Genomic DNA, 17,912 nt, shown 5'->3' with positions numbered 1-17,912 from the left:
AATATTTTCACCTCTCCAGGAGACTTCCAAATAGAGATAGACTGAGACAAAGATAGAAATAGAGAGGAAGAGGCACCAAAGCACCAAAATGCCCTGCTTTGTAATGGAGACAGAGCTTAAACCTGGGTCACATTAGGGGGTCAAGCAGGTGCACTATTCATGTGAGCCATTTTACTGGACCCAGACATATTTCTATGTACATATTCAGAATTCTAAGTATGATGTCATGTGAGAATGCTTCAAATGTCACTTGTCATACACATCAGTTGAGAAGGATAGTTATTTGTTTTGTTTTGTTTTCCCACGAGTGTTATCACTGGGGTTCTGTGCCTGCACTAAGATGGTCATTTTGTTTTCTTTCTTTTCCTTATAGTAACAGTGAAGAAATATAGAAGATAGAGGAAGAGGGGAAGAGGAATATATGCAGCACCTCCTCTATTCTTGAAGTTTCCTTACTACTAATGAGGATCATTGGCTTGAACCCAGATCCTCAACACAGAAACGTGTGTGCTCTAATCTGTGTGTCACCAACAGGCCACCAACACTTGTCATTCTGGTTCATGTAAAATGCTAAGTTATATACATTTATGGGTGGAAATAATAGGGAACAGCTCTTTGAAAAATTATTGTGAAAGTTAATATATTCTTTCATTAGTAACTGTTTTGATATTTTGTTCATTTAAAATGTATTTTCCTACATTTTTCCCTAAATTGCAATTCTTAGAGGATTTCCAGATTCTGGTTTTTCATACAGGAAATTTGAAAGTAACCATTCTGCCCTAACAATAACTAAAAATCTAAACAGGGTAAAATATCAACACATCTACTTTGATTCAAAAGATGAAAGGCATCTTATAAGCCCCTACCCTCACATTCCGTGTGTATGTTATTTGTGTTGCATTCCAGTCCTTCTTTTTTTTTCTTTTTCACTCTCTATCTCTGTCTCTCTTTCTCTCTAATTCCTGGGACTGAATTAGCATATTTATTATGATTTTATCTTTAGCAATCCAGAATTATTTACTTGTATTTATCAGTTTATTATTACTTTAAATTTACAAACAATTTCAAAATCTGAAATTAGTTATCCTTTAATTATATTCTAGCATGAAAGACATTCTAAGACTTTAAAACAGTTAAATTTATGCTATGTATATTGACTATCATCTGCATGCTTTAAATTTTAATAGATTGAGCCACATATAATTGCCATACTGTGGGGTATGGCAAATATAGTTACATTGTCAAATATAGTTGCATCGCCAAATACAGTTACATCATATAGCTTTTTATAACCTCACAACTCATTTTTTACTGGTTCATGTAGTCAATGTTTAGATTTGTATCTATATTGACAAGCTTTAATTTTTCTCTCAAATTATATCTTCCCTCTGGGATCATTTCACTTCTGCCTGGATTTCAATCTCTCCCATTTTTGTGTGTATGACAATATATTTATCTTACTTTCCTTCTTATAATAAATGTTTGCCTTCTTCAATTAGCATGTGGTTCCTTTTATCAGATCTGAGGAATTTTGACCAAGCCCTCTGGAATACTGGAACACTACTTCACTTGTTTCTCTTCTCTCTCTCTCCCCCCCCCTCTCTCTCTCCTTCTATCTCCCTCTCTCTCCCTCTCTCTTCCTCTCCAAAGTTATCACTAGGGCTCAGTGCCAGGACTATGAACCCTCGTGGCCAATTTTTTTTCTTATTTTATTGGGGGGGGCATAGAGGAAGAGAGAAAAATGAACAACTGCAGACCTGCTTTGCTGCCAGTGAAGAATCCTCACTGCTGGTGGGGAACAGGGGGCTCAATCTTGGATCCTTGTGCGTAGTATTATGCATGTTTAACTGGCTGCACTGCCACCTGGTTTTCTCTCCCTCCTTTTAAATTAAGACTGATTCGTCTTCAGCCTCTTTTCTCCTTTATACTACATGCATCTGAGTGTATGAGTTTCATGTACAGGTGACAGTAGATATGATGGGGGAGGAAGGAGCAGATAATCCCTTTAAGTGTATTGTAAATATGTGTTTGTATAATTTGTAGAATTTCTATATGGTTATTTTCTGCTTGGTCATTTGTTATATTCTTGCTTTAGACTTACATTTTCAACCCTGAATTTTCTTAAAAACCTTCATTTTTTTCTAAATTTTAAAATTATCTGCTTATTTATTCAATAGAGGCAGCCTGAAATCAAGAGGGAAGGGGGAGATAGGGAGAGTGACACAGAGATACCTGCAGCACTGCTCTACCACTTTCAAAGCTTTCCCCCTGCAGGTGGGGACTGAGTGCTTGAAAACAAGTCCTTGAACATAGTGCCATGTGCACACAACCAGGTGAGCCACCACCCAGCCCCCATATGTGTATTTTGGATTCTGTTTCTGATCATCCTTGTATCTGAATTTGCTGTAGACATGAATGTCTTATTTTTTCTGGTGACTTTTTAGTTTATGATTTGTTTAATAAGTTGTTCTATGTGATTTTTTTTTACTATGAAATTGTTTTTGCAGATGTTGATCTTTGACGGTGATCTGAGCTTGGATTGAGGACTCTTCCCTCCTCCAAAGGGTGTGAGAGGGATGGAAGGGAATATCTTGCAACTGTGTAACTACAGCTTTATCCTTCATGCTCTTCCACCATCCCTTACACCTTAGGCCCTGGGTTTGAGGTGATTTTGGATGCTATTGAATATGGATCTGAGTTCCTTGTCCGTTATCTTGTGATAGTAATTAATCATGAAAGAGATTTCCCTTCACATTACATTGAGCTCATTTTCCTTCCTGGGATGACAGAGAAATTTATAAAGAAGGAAGTTGGAGATAGCTTTGTTTCAAGACTTCTACCCTAACAGGAAGTTTGCAGCCTTTAGCTTCCTGGACTCATGAGTCTTCATGGACCCATTTCTTGGGGAGCATTCTGCTTTTTCCTCCCCTACCAGGTTCCTAGTCTCCTGAGCATGGGCACAATGGGGACACCACACTGATTGATTATCAAGTGCCTGAGGGAAACTATTTCACAAGCTGTTCTAAACTCCATATTCAGTAACATTTTCTCCTAGTGTCTAATTTTGTCTTATTTTTTTTCATATCCTCCAGACCGCTGATATGATTTAAATATATAAAAAGTATTTTTTTTCCACACTGTTCAAATAGATGTTCAGTCAAAAGCCTAATATCCATCCTATCTGGAACTATCTGGTTCTTTTTTTTTTTTTTTGACCCTCAAAAGCACTCAGTTCATCTTATTTTATGTCCTTCAGGGGACAACCTTTCCATCCTTCTATGGCTAATGATCTCTGTCCTGCAGGCACACTTCCTCCTTAAGAGAGGCCTTCAGACCACCTATGAAGGCTAGTCTGTCACCAGCAGTACTTTGTGACCACATGTGGACCTGTGCAGGAATATTAGCCTCTGCTGTGTGGCCCTACTAGCACTAGACATCAAGAGTCAAGACCTCACTTTTTCTCTCCCTATAATGTCTCTGGTACTACGTGCAGACTGCCCAGGCAACAGTCAACATCTGTAAATGAGTAAGTGCATTAGTGAATGATAATAACCAGGGAGAAATAAGAACTCTCAACAGAGCAAGGCAAATCCTTCATCTTCTGTTTCCTATTCTTTATGGAATTTTTTTTCTCTGGGAACAATATAGCTGTGAAATACAAAGCTCAATCTCTGCTCATTTTCTTTGTCCAGCATTATGTCTTTCTATTTGTGTGCAGGTTTCAGATTGATGATACCTGTGTTGCTGTTTAACAACATGAAATCACTTCATATTGAATCTCCTATAGCACCTAATGTCTACTTATGTGGGACGTTAGAGCCTGAAGTTTCCTTTGGAAGAGATGCTTTAGTTCCAGCTGGATTTCAGGGCACCACTAAAGTGAGGAGGGTTATCCTGTGGTTAACAAAAAGTACATATATGCCATCCAGAGACCCTTGCTTACTGGTTACAGATGCAGGGTAACCAGTCTGGGAATAGGAAGCACTGGACTCAGTGTTTGGTCATACAGGTCTCTCAGAAGTGCTCTGATAAAATGTTCTACCTGTTACCTGTGTCAAAGATTTCCCTCTAAAGGAAAATTACCATGGTGGTGAGAGTGTTACAATCCTTTCTGTTTGCAAACATTCTGATGCATTCTTTCTCCAAGTCTCAAGGCATAAAGGACAGAGATAACACACCATGGAAGACGGAGCCTTTGTGTTTTGAGTTTGCAAATCATAAGATCATTAGACTCTGGAGAAGATTCAGTGCTACTGCCTCTTTGTCGCCACTCACTCACACCCCTAACTGGGTGTGTAACTGTTCCTCCTGCCTGGTGGCGATTTGCACGAGCAGATGGCTAGTATGTGTAAGTGGATCAAAATTGTTCTAAAATAATATTTAACAGAAGGGAAGAAGGAGGCCTCACTGTAGTCAACCCACCCATCTTCACTAAATCACAAAAACATCGTGAGCTGAAAGCTCACCCGCCACGCACAGATATACACTCTCCTGTAGGGAGTACAGGTTTTCTGTGATTTGTGAAAGAGAGAGAGATCCTGCCTTCCTTCACCCATTATCAGGCAGCTGGAATTTGCCCTGCATCTCTGGACATTCTTTCCTCCTGCACACCAGTCCTATCTAGTCCCCTTCTACTTTCATTTTTATACTTTTCATCACTCTGCTATTTAATCCATTTCCCTCTTTGGGCTTTTAATTCTATTTACATGTCATTTTCTGCAGCTGCTTAATTTCTGGCACAAGACACTATTTATTGCTTGACACATGCCTAAATATCTCCTCCCCTGGCTGAGACTCTGTCTCCTACAGCCATGAGTTTTCCACCTGACCAGTTACAGGTCAAGGGATAAGACTTTCAGCTGAATTAGCTGATGGTGAGATACATTTTGCCATCCCTATGCACTTATCACTCTCTTCAAAATTTTGGGAATGGAAAAGAAAGAAAAAACATTATCTCACACAGCATTTTTCTAAAACCAGGCAACAACTTATTTTTGTTCTTTCAATCAATGACTCCTGTATATTAAAAGAAATCATGTTCAAAAAAGAGGTTTTATATTATGATCAAAAGGGGCAAAGCAGTACCCACTGACTATGGAGAGAAAGTGAATCTAAACATAAGTCACTAAAGTCTGGTGGACCCAAGAAATCCTGTTGACATCATTTTGTTCTGGCTTTTTTGAAGCTACTTGAAAAAAAAAAATCTCCTGGTCTCAAGGGCCTTCTGCATTGTTGATTTTATGTACAGCTACACTGAAGTCACAGACCCAACACTGAAACTTTCTACTTGAGATAATCAGAAATCAGTTTTCCATGTGACCAGTTTGGTATTTCAGGCCTTGTTTGTATGCATTCATAGTCTTCTCTGGGATGCCTTATCTTTCTAAGGCCAGTCCAGAGTCAACTCTAAATCATGGGCAAATATAGCAAGAAGGGCTCAGACAACTGAATCCCTTCATTTCACAAATGAAGTAACCAAAGCTCAGAGAGGTTAAGTGACTTTGGGGAAGAAGCACACAGCTTCTTAGAGACCAGCCGGTTTCTTATCCTGATACTGACATCCCATGAGCTTTTATATTTTACAGTGCATTGTTTTTTGAGCGATATATTAGAGTCTCATTTCCAAAGCACTGGACTTTCCATAGGCTCAGTCATTTACACCAAATGGTTGTGAATCTATATGCCAGGATCATGGGTAAGAAAACACCTCTACTAGGACACCTGGCCATTGCAGGTGCAGGCTCTATGACATTTCCAAACAGCTTCCACCAGTGTACATTCTCATTTGCTGAGGAAGAAGCAGCATTCAGAGTCACCAGTGTCCATGGTTATCATAGCTGGCTTAGCTGTCTAAACTAGGTGTGGAACTCTGTACTCTTTTGATCCAATGGTATTGAAAATGAAAACCTAAGTCATTTACAAACTACCAAGATATACAGAGGCACAGTGTGTTCATGAGGCTGAGCTGACTGGAGTATTATCAGTAGGATGGGGTACATGGTATGATTCTAGATGTTAAATTAAACAACAGAATAAGCAGTGGGATAAATGAAGCAAACTGAGCTGTGCTGCCTTTGACATGCAAGCCCTTGACTTTTTTACACTCTCCATGGACCTTGTGTGTCTCTCCTCACAAGCTCTACTAGCCCCATAATATTCTTTTGTGGGGCTTCTGCCTCAAAACTTTGAAATAAAGAGTCTATACTTATATACCTTGCCATGGAGTCTCTTGCAATTCTTTTCAAGAAGGCACTGTGACCGAATGCTCCTTGGGATAGATTTGTAGTGTCAGGGCTCCCTTTGAACCTTGGCAGTGTCTTTCACAACACCCTGGTTTTTGGGTTTCAGATAAAGCTAGAAAAAGGTATAGAAAGGAAGATTGAGGGGAGAGAGGTATGTGGTTCAATAAAACTCTGCCTGTGGGAGAATAAAAGAATTGATAGTCCAGCAAATTCTTTTAGTATGTCCCACACAGTCAAGTCCAAGAAGCACCCAAAAAAGCAGTGGGAATCCTGATTTATATCAACACTAATTGCTGATAGTCTTTGTGACTAGCCATTAATATTTTTGTTTCTGCTACTGCCACCAGGCTTATCATTGGGACTCCAGGTCAACCCTACAAACCCACCACTCCCAGAGACTTATTTCTTTTCTGTTTTTCTTTCTATTTTATTTGACAGGACAGAGAGAAATTGAGAGAGGAGTGGAGATAGAGAGAAAGAGACAGAGACACCTGTGCACTTAACTGGTGCACTGCCATCAGTCTCTATTACTATTTATTTATTTGTTTATCTATTTATTTATTTATTTATTTATTTTGCCTCCAGGTTTATCACTGGGGCTTGTTGCCAGCAATACAAATTCACTACTCAGACCAGCCATTTTTCTCCATTGGGTAGGACAGGGAGAAATTGAGAGAGGAGGGGAAGATAGAGACGGTGAGAGAAAGATACTTGCAGACCTGCTTCACCACTTGTGAAGCAACACCCCTGCAGGTGGGGAGCTGAGGGCTTGAACCAGAATCCTTGCTCAGATCCTTGCACTTTGTGCACTTAGCCTGGTGCAACTCCCCCCACCCCCATTATTGCTTAAAACAAAATTTAACTAAGTTGCATTTGGGAGCCAGGTGATAGCACACTCAGCTGAGGACATGTGTAACCATGTACAAGGACCAGAATTCAATTCCCTGGTTCCCACTTGCAGGGGGAAACTTCCAAGTGGTGAAGCAGTACTGCAGGCATCTTTCTTTCTCTTTCCCTATCTCCAGTTCCTCCCTCAATTTCTCCCAAACCCTTTCCAATAAATTAAAAAAAAATAGTACTTGAAAAATAAATTAGAAATCAAACAAAAGTGGGGATGGAGAGATAGTTCACATCAGTAAATTATGAATCTTACTATAGATGAGGCACTGGGCTCAATTCCTGGTGACACATGCTGGTAACACATGGGAGCACTATGGATAACACTGGGAGGGGAGGCAGTTCCACAGATGACACTTTCCTCTTTTCTTCCATGTTCCTGTTCTCCTCTTTCTCACTCTTTGTGGAGAGAGAGAGAGAGAGAGAGAGAGAGAGAAAGAGAGAGAGAGAGAGAGAAGAATAAGGAGGAGGAAGAGGAGGAGGAAGAGGAGGAGAAGGAGGAGAAGGAGGAGAAGGAGGAGAAGGAGGAGAAGGAGGAGAAGGGGAAGGGGAAGGGGAAGGGGAAGGGGAAGGGGAAGGGGAAGGAGGAAAGGAGAAGGAGAAGGAGAAGGAGAAGGAGAAGGAGAAGGAGAAGGAGAAGGAGAAGGAGAAGGAGAAGGAGAAGGAGAAGGAGAAGGAGAAGGAGAAGGATAACAGTAACCTGGAGAAGACCCAGCCATAAGTGGTGGAAATGGGAATGTGAGAGACTATAGAGCCATATTTAAAAAAATGAAGTTTAGAATTATTCTTTATTACACAAAGATTTTTATGGTGTTTAGTTGTTGACCCAAGTTTAACCTTTGCATGGTTTTTGTAACTTTTATTACATCATAAAATTTATGCTACAGATTTCAAATGGATCACAGGTCTACACTAAGTGTCTAGTCTTTTCTTGTGACACCTATCTGATCCTCTTGTCCTTGTGACCACATACATGCAGTTACCCTCAAATCTCAATCCCTGGGGATTCTTCCAACTCAGTCAACACAGGGATGAGCTTCTTCATCCCCAAATTTCCCTAGAAGCTAGGTTTTCCATTGTTCTTTCTCCTTGACTTCATTTCAGAGTCACCAAACCCCCACAACTACCACACTGGGACATTCGTTCTTCAGACAAGTTAATTAAAAAACCATTTACGGGGCCGGGCGGTAGCGCACCTGGTTGAGCGCACATGTTATAGTGCGCAAGGACCCAGATTCGAGCCCCCGGTCCCCACCTGCAGGGGGAAAGTTTCACAAGTGGTGAAGCAGGGCTGCAGGTGTCTCTCTCCCTCTCTGTCTCCTCCTTCCTTCTGTATTTCTGGCTGTCTCTATCCAATAAGTAAATAAAAATAATTATTAAAAAAAAAACATTTGCTGAAAGTCACTTTGTTGTCTTTAAGTCAGTTTTGAAGATTCTGAAAAAAAGACGAGTGAATAAACAAGTGAATAACTCTCAGATATAAGGACAGTACCAGTTATTTTGCCGTCTAAATTACAAAACTTTATTTTTTTTAGAAAATTAATCAATAAACACTAATCCTGATGAAAGAAAATAGGTTCGACATAATTCGTTAAAACCCCAAAGGCTTTCTGTACACCCCACTACTCAGAAACATATTAACATGCAGAAAAAACCATTTTCTGTGTAATTAAGAAAATGAATTATGGCTCACAACTGTGGGACTCTGATCACCAAACTTCTTACCAGTCACTTCTTATTTGATTATTGTTTTTAGCCTCACAGGTTGCACCAGTGGGGTAAATAGTTGGGAAGACAGCAAAGGCAAACCTCAAAAGTAACACTATGAGAAGATGAACAGATCTCAACTCTACCTGGCCAAATACTGAATTCTATGCTTCTAGAAAACATGCCCATCAGTTTTTCTTCTGGTTTATTTTTGGTTGGGTTTACTGTTTTGAGTGATTCTTCAAGTTGTCAGTAACCCAGCTACTAGAAAATGGAAAAAAAAAAAAAGTGTTGATCCTCAAGTGGTGGGAGATAGCATAATGGTTATGCAAAACATGCCTCTTGCCTGAGGTTCCAAGGTCCCAGGTTCAGTCCCCTGCACCACCATAAACTGGAACTGAGAAGAGCTCTTGGGGAAAAAAATCCCAAAGAAGTAATGACCAAAGTTTGACCCTCAGGAGCTTCGCATTTTTGCTAGGTTGCTTCGATGCCAAATGGCCATTGGGAAAGAAAGATATAACAATGTTTCTGATGCCCATCTTGGATATGTTCTGAATATTCCCCCCAATTCATATATCAATATGTCAATTCCTAGTGATATTAGAATGTGAGGCTTTTGGAAAGCCTTTAGATCATGAGGATAGAGCCCCCATGAATGGCATAATGTCCTTAGGGTCCAGTGACAATGCAGAGAGGAATCAATTCGAGGTCTAGGCCCATCATGTCTGTGTGGGAATCCCAGGACTTCCACACTGGGGAACAAGCTGGTGGGGTGGTTTGAGAGTGACTAAAGAGTCATCATTAAAGTTTGCCAGTCTCCTGCCCTTATTCAGTTTTTGTAGTCCTTACTTTGATAAAATTTGAATTGGAGTGACTGAGGGAAGTGTAATAGGAAGCAGGTGAGGAGGGTATCAAGGTCTAAGTAGAAACTATTTCATTAGGAACTTTACGGTGTCTTTTTAGGTCTTTCTACTTGCTTGCTACATTTACTGACTCACTGTAAATATTGTGCACTTTTGCTTTCAGGTTTATATATTTGCCCTAATTTATGGGTACATATGTATATCTGCCCTATTTCATGGGACCTGGTCTATATCTAGGTTTGGGGGCTTTGTTAGGAAGTGAACCATTCAAATTGGAATTAAGGAGTCCTATGAGAAAGGAAAGCTCTCACCTGAATAATGAGGCTGAAGGGTTGATATTCCATGCCTGATGTCTCTGGACACAGTCCAAAGTGAAGCATGCCAAGATGGTTCTCCTTGCATTGACTAGGTTGGGATCAGCAGATGTAGCATCAGTTGGTATGAATTGAGAGAAGCATGCAGGAAAGTGAGCCCCAACCTAGATGTTGCAGGACTGGGAGAAATATGGGCTTTATAGAGGATGCAGGAGGCTGCTGTCTTATAGTTAAAGAAGGCAATATATAGTTATTGCTACAATCAGATTATTTGGCAATTGGAACAACATAATGGGCCACTTTGTGGGTCCCCATAGGACCTTGCCCTCAATGCGGATCAACAATGGTAGAGAATGTCCCATCCTCTGAAAGGAGGTTGGATAACATAGTCTACCACCTGAGGAAGATGGGTCCTGAAATTGGTGCAGCTTGGAACATTCCTACTCATGACCACAGAGTGTGAGCTCAGACCTACAGGGATGCAGAGGTTACATAGGCTCCTGTGCTGAATATGGGCCTTAGATCAAATTGATGGGGTTTATAGTCAACAATATTTATACACTTTCCCCATATTTGGGAGCTACTGTCTTCCCTAATCTAACTTCTAGCTCTTTTTAAAGTTATGACATCATTTCCCCAGACAATAACTTGGATCCACTGGAATATCAGATATCAAGCTCAGGCAAAAACTAATAAATTGATGGGCCCCTTTGAATTTACCTAAAATAGAGTTACTAGATATTTCCAAAATGGAGACCCAAAATCTTCATCTGCACTATTCCAGCCTTTGGGTTCATTATTAATCAACAATTTGTTTGGCTTTGTATGTACTCTTTTTTTCTATAAACCAGGTTCCATACACTACCATGATTCCAGCTGAACTTCCCTGGACAGACAACTCCACCAATGTGTCCTGGAGCCCTGCTTCCCCAGAGTTCTGCATCACTAGGTAATGAACAGGCTGGGAGTACTGATTGAACTGTCAACACCCATGTGATGGGATATGGAGTTCTGGTGGTGGTAATTGTGTGGCATTGTACCCTCTTATCCTATGGTTTTGTCAGTGTGTCCATTTTATAAATAAAAAAATTATAAATAATTTTCTTTAAAAAAAAAAGTGGTTCCAGAAAACTCCCTTCCATTTCTTTCTTCTTTTTTTTTCCATTTTTCCCCCTGTTGTTTTTCATTGTTGTTGTAGTTATTATTGTTGTTGTTATTGATGTCATCATTGTTAGGTAGGACAGAGAGAACTGGAGAGAGGAAGGGAAGACAGGGGAGACAAAGGGAGACACATACAGACCTGCTTCACTGCCTATGAAGTGACTCCCCTGCAGGTGGAGAGCAGGGGGCTCGAACCAGGATCCTTAAGTTGGTCCTTAACCCACTGTGCTTAACCTACTGCACTACCATCTGACTCCCTCCCTTCCCTTACTACAAGTTAGGTCACAGCAAGAAGTCTCTGCTGTGACCCAGACAGTATTCCTCACTTAAGGTACTGGCATCCTGATCTTGAAGGACTTTCATTGTCCAGAACTGTGAGAGATAAATGTCTATTTTTTGTATACTGCCCTCCCTTGGCTCTTTGCCATAGCAGCTGGAATGGTCTAAGAACTTCTGAACTTAATTGAAGCTGAGACACAATGAAGTGTATAATGTAGAGTGTACCATTTCTTCTGGAAAAATAAGAAATGTGCATAGTGAGTTTTAAGCTGGGATGGTTAATGCAACTTTTTTGGACAAAGAGAAATTAAATTTGTATCAGTGTTCATTAGTATGAATATATATGTACAGATTATATTTCAGCTATGATTGAGTAGTAACTAACAGCTAAAATTTATGAACTAGAGCTATCAATCTAAATTGATTAATCTCAGAAACATAGTGGAGCTTGATATAAACAACTCTTAGAAGGGATGCTCTGGAGCATGATAAAACTTAAAGTCTCTTCTGAAACATAGTATATATTATTATTGTTCTCATACATATTTTGTTAAAATATTTGGCTGTGGTTCAAAGGATCTCAACAGATCTAAGAGACATGGGAGGTAAATGAGGGACAGATTCTGGGTTCCTTTAAAATTTCCTTCTGTTTATAACATTCTATTTCATTTAATATATCTAAATTTAAAAGGAAGATATAGTATTTTCTAAGGTCTAATGTCCATGGGTCTTTGGACATTATTCTTCATATTTTTTTCTGTATAACAATCTTTCATAAAATCAATAGGATGGATTTTGTATACGAGAGAAGAGTTCTAATTGACCTTTAATACTGTGGAATAAAGATGAAAATCTAGGTTATCCTGGAAGAATATTAATCAATCACCATCTCAGATACCTTCTCACTAAAGTCAAAAGATCATGGGAATGGAGAAAATGTTGCACAAATGAGTAAGTTTTCTACATGTAACACAGTTGTTCTTTGATCATTTGTAAAAGTAGGAGCACAAGTAAATTCATCTTAAATCTCATTATTGGCTGCTATACCAGTTCAGTCCTCAATATTTTCATATATTATCAAGTACCAAAATAAGTTATTTGTGGTGCTAGTGTCAACTAGGAAAAACAACACTGGTTCTTACCCTCCAAAACATTTCTAGTGTTATTGCTACATATATGGATTAATTACAGAAAAAAATACTTTGGGGGGGCCTGCAGTAGTTCAGCGGGTTAAGCCCATGTGGCATGAAGTGCAAAGACCAGTGTGAGAATTCAGGTTTGAGCCCCCGGCTCCCCACCTGCAGGGAGGTTGATTCACCAGCGGTGAAGCAGATCTGCAGGTGTCTGTCTTTCCCCCGTCTCCCCTCCTCTCTCAATTTCGCTCTGTCCTATTCAACAACAATAACTACAATAACAATAAAAAAGGCCACAAAAAGAGGGGAAAAAACCCAGATTTCTTCTCTCTTTATGGACCAGGGCCCTTACCAACTCCTTCACTATATCAAGATGACATTAACATATCTCCTACTTCCTACCGGAATCACTAATGTTACTCAGATCCTATCACTTCGGTGTTTCCTGTGTTGTAAAGACCTGAATGACATCATCATGAAAGACCTTAGCTCTCCTACAAATACTGTTGCAGTGTTTTGCTCATGGCTGACCAAGAAGTTAACTACTCATGTCTTTTTGAGGAGCCTGACTTATCTTTGTGTTGGTTTTCATTTTTCACTTTCTTAGAAAAATATTTAGAGATAGAGAAGATCTATAACTCAGAGGTGAGAAAAACATCTCAGTGAAGGTTCAAGGGCTCCAGGGTTATGTGGATAAACATTTCATCCTTTCTGGGATTGGAGCTCCTCAAACAATGTGGCCCGGCATCTGTGTCTATGCCCAACTAAGAGTTGGAAGAACAGAGTCATATGATTTTTAAAAAGTGACACTGGATATTCGGAGATCTGGGTCCTAGTTATGTTTTCAGTGGTCTGAGTGAGATGTGTCATCAGGGTAACATGAAATTTAATGTGCTCTATATGAATATATGGACTATGCATAAATCTATTCATGCCTTCCCAAGATTTTCAGGATAAGACCAACACCTCCATGCAGATTCTTTGATCCAATTGATTTCCTACCAATTTTGTACCACACCCCTAACCCCATACTTGAATGTTAATACCTAGCCTTTCTCAGAGAGATGTTCTTCCTGCCACCTGTCACCTACCATAGGACACTAGCACAGGCCTTCTCTCTGGGACGTTTTTTAATCCCCACTCAATTTGCCTGGTTTATAGCAGGAGGACCTTGAGAATGACTGTTCTCAGTCAAAGGTGAGTCTGAAAGATTTAGGATTATGTCTGGAGATATTATACATTTGTTTGTACAAGGAGGTGATGGGATGACTGGCAATAAATGGAATCAAGGATGTTTTCCTCATCCTATAGTTATAGGGCCCCTTCACCACAAAGATCTCATCCAGAACTCATAAATACAACTCAGAAAGCTATATTCTTGGTTTCAAGGTCCCTTCAAACAAATAAGTGTTCCTGTATTTTCTAACCAACATACACCCTTCTTTTTACTATTTATACTTTTGTTAGGGAAATAATGACTTAAGATGGTTGTCATATGAGCGCACTTTATCAGCCTTCCATGACAACGCTCCACTTCTACCACCAACTAAAGGCATCATGCTCTAGGTCTCAAATATCCACTCAACCTCTACTTCTAGCCCCACAGTGCTTGGCCTTGCCACAGCAAACCATGAGTAGTTGACTTTTCACCCTGTACTTTTCCTTTCATTTTTTGTTTCTGAAAATCAGTCAAAATGTGAAACCACCTGTTATCTTTCCTTCTGGCTTATCTCACTTAGCATGATTCCTTCAGAATACTTCCAAGATGGAAAAAATAAGGGGATTTAATCATTTCTTATACCTAATTAGTATTCTTTAACCTTATTCAACACCTTTCTTAAACAGCATTTTTCTCTCTTATGACTCACCAATCAAAATATGACTGTGTGACTGGGGCCGGGTGGTGGCGTACCTGGTTGAGGGCACCTGTTGGTCCTTACAGTGAGCAAGGACCAGATTTCGAGCCCCTGGCCCCCACCTGCAGGGGGAAAGCTTCACAAGTTGTGAAGCAGTGCTGCGGGTGTCTCTCTGTCTCTCTCCCTCTTTATCACCCCCTTCCCTCTTGATTTCTGGGTGTCTCTATCCAAATAAATAAATAAAGATAATTAAAAAAATATATATGACTGTGTGATTCATAGCCATGCCCCCAGAAAAGTTAACCAGGGTTTATGGTGTGCCACCATACCCAAACATAGGTGCCTATCCCTGAGAATAGACTAAGAAAGTATATGTGAAAGTAAGAATTCAACAGGATGACATATTTTTATTGATTTAATAATTATCAACAAGACCATAGAATAAGAGGGGTACAATTCCACACCATTCCCTCCACCAGAGTTCCACACCCCATTCCCACCATTGGTAGCTTTCTTATTCTTTATCTCTCTAGGAGGATGGACCCAGGATGATTACAGGGTACAGAAGGTGGAAGGTCTGGCTTCTGTAATTGCTTCTCCACTGGACATGGGCATTGCTAGATATATCCATACTTCCAGCCTGTTTCTATCTTTCCTTAGTGGGGACTCTGGAGAGGAGTGTTCCAGAACATATTGATGAGGTCATTTTCCCAGGGTAGCTAGGTTGGCATCATAGTAGCATCTGCATCTTGGTAGCTGAAAATTATTCAGATATAAAGCAGAACAAATTGTTTAATAATCAGAAACCTAAAGATGAGAATATAAAATATAATAGTTGGGTTTTTCATGGTGGAAGGATCTAGGAAATCTATTTCAGATATATTCCAAGGGGTCCATGACTTTATTAACTTTTGTTTGAGCCAGACAGCTAACTTGAAGGTGGGCTAACGACATTGTCTGAGGAGATATTGTCAGAGTTAGAGATAGGATTAGATAGAAAGCTGAATCAGGGAGGAGACAAGCTTCCAAATATGGGTAAGTATATAAATACCATTAACTGTTAACCCCATAAGTCTGATCTGGGGCCCATATTCAGTATTGGAGCATGTGTAACCTTTACATTCCTATAGGTCTGTGCTCATATTCCATGGTTACAGCTCAGAACTTTCTAGGTTTCACCCAATTCAGGACTAGTCTTCCTGAAGTTGTGGAGTATGTTGACCCAGTGTCCCTTTGAAGAGTGAGGTAGTCACTACCATTGTTGTTTCACCTTGAGGGTAAAGTTCTGTACAGGTCCACAAGAGGGTCCACTATGTTGTTCCTGATGGAGATGACCATTGACAGTGGAGAGAGAATTCTGTTAGAGGTATAAGCCCATTCACTTTGTGGTAGCAGAAAAAGAAAGCAGAGCATAGTACTGTGTGGATGCTGTGAAACTTTAAAGTGAGTTTTTCACAGTAAGGGATATAAATGAATATTTATGGTCAGAGCAGGGACTTCACATAGTGCACAGGGTAGAGTCCTAGATGTGTGGTATGCAGGGAACCTCACATGGTCTTTTGGGTTTGGGAAGCTTGTGACTGAAATGAACTGCTGTTAACCCTATTGACTGCTCTGAAATGAATTTCTCAGTGTGGGAGTGCCCCATTCAAACACTTGTGCATGATGCTCAGAAGGTCTTATCAAGACCTGCTTATTTTACTGAAATCTAGTGAAAACTAGAATATTATGAAAAGGTGGTTAATAGAGGATTATGAACCATCATTATAATAACCATGGTGACCTTGATTTCCCCAAGGTAGGTGAGAGGTGTGATCACATCTACAAAGGGTCCAAGAAAGATTTCCTGATGTCCTTCTGCTATTTTATCTCTGTCCAATTCTAATTGGCATCTGATTACATAATTAACCTATAACCTGGTTCATAGTTGAAACAAAAGGCTGAGAGTCTTAGTATAGATCAGTAACAACTGGAACCATGTTTCATTAATAGTAACAGTTGCAGTGAATAGGGGACTCAAATAAATAGGAGTTTTTCCTCTCACATTTTAAGGTTTCCATTGTTTGCTGAGGTAATGATACTACCACAGATCCAGGTTCATTCCGTATCACTACTCTGTCATCTTCCTTCATTCTCTTTACTTTGCCAACATTTGCCAAATATAGGAACAAGGGGCATGACATCAACCGACTCAGTACATAGATGTTCAGTAGTTAATTATCAATAATGTACTTGCTTCTTTTACAATAAAGTGGCATGCCTCCCCTAGGAGAACCCTAACAAGTGTCTGCTTATTTCTTAGAACTCTGACACATAGTAAACCCTTGAATGGTGTGTGTATGTGTGTGTGTGTGTGTGTGTGTGTGTGTGTGTGAGTGTGAGTGCGCGCGCATGTGCGCGCATGCTCCAGCACACACATGTACATATGCAGAATTTTCCATGTAAATCACAATGGCACAGTAATATCATTCACTGATGTCTGCATGTGTTCCTCTCTTCATAGTATAAATATCTGTTGGTGACCTCCTCATTTTCAGCCCTGTGCTAGATTGTGGGGATGCAGCTGCAAACAAAATATAATACCCTTCTGATTGGAGTTGACCATCTGCGAAGAAACTGGACAGCTATTTATCAAGGTGATAATGTCTAAAGAGCAATGATGCAGCTGTGGTGGACTCATAGGGAAATGGTAAATTTAGATTGGGGGAGGGGAAACAGAGTTGAAGCTGAAATCTAAGAAATGGATGGTCAAACAGTATGGTGTAGAGAGTATCCAGAATCCAGAACCTGAGAAAGAAATTGGTAAAAGGCAAAGAAGAATCAATAGGCTATAGAAAGCTGTCCCTAACCATCCTTTTCTCCTGCCAAGACTTAATACAAATGTCTGCTTCTTAGAGCATTTGTTCCCCTATACAACCTTGATAATATGGCAGCTAGCAATAGGCAGCTAGCATTCATTGAGTGAATTAAGAACCAAATGAATGAATGAATATCAGCTGAATCAGTTTTCCAGCTTTTCTTTCCTTCTCCTATTGGACAGGAAGATGGTGAGAAGCCATGCTACTTCTCAGTTTTGCCATGTTTCTTCCTGTATTCAATACCAGGTGTTCATTAATATTTCTGGAACTTATTTAAATGTAAAGTAGGTATCCTTAGAGAATGATCTATGTTTTGTCATCCCCTTGATCTCTGTTTTCTACATTCTATTACTTCAAAGCCTGGATAATGTAGGTTCTCTTTGTATAACACTCAGTCAGAAGAGTTGAATGAAGCAATGCACGGTCAGTTCTGCTCCTCCTCTAGTCCCTGAGAAGCCCCTGGATATACAAATAGGCTGGGCTTCTTCACCTGAAGTCCATGTTTATATGGAGTTGTGTCAGACTCTTCGGTAGGGAGGCCTCTTCCCTGGAGAAAACTTTAGGGTTTACCCATTCAGTTGTGTACCAGATGTGGGGGGCCC

This window comes from Erinaceus europaeus, chromosome 1, assembly GCF_950295315.1.
Source record: "Erinaceus europaeus chromosome 1, mEriEur2.1, whole genome shotgun sequence".
Classification (NCBI taxonomy): domain Eukaryota; kingdom Metazoa; phylum Chordata; class Mammalia; order Eulipotyphla; family Erinaceidae; genus Erinaceus; species Erinaceus europaeus.
The sequence above is the reverse complement of the archived record's forward strand: the minus strand, read 5'-3'. Positions refer to the sequence as shown.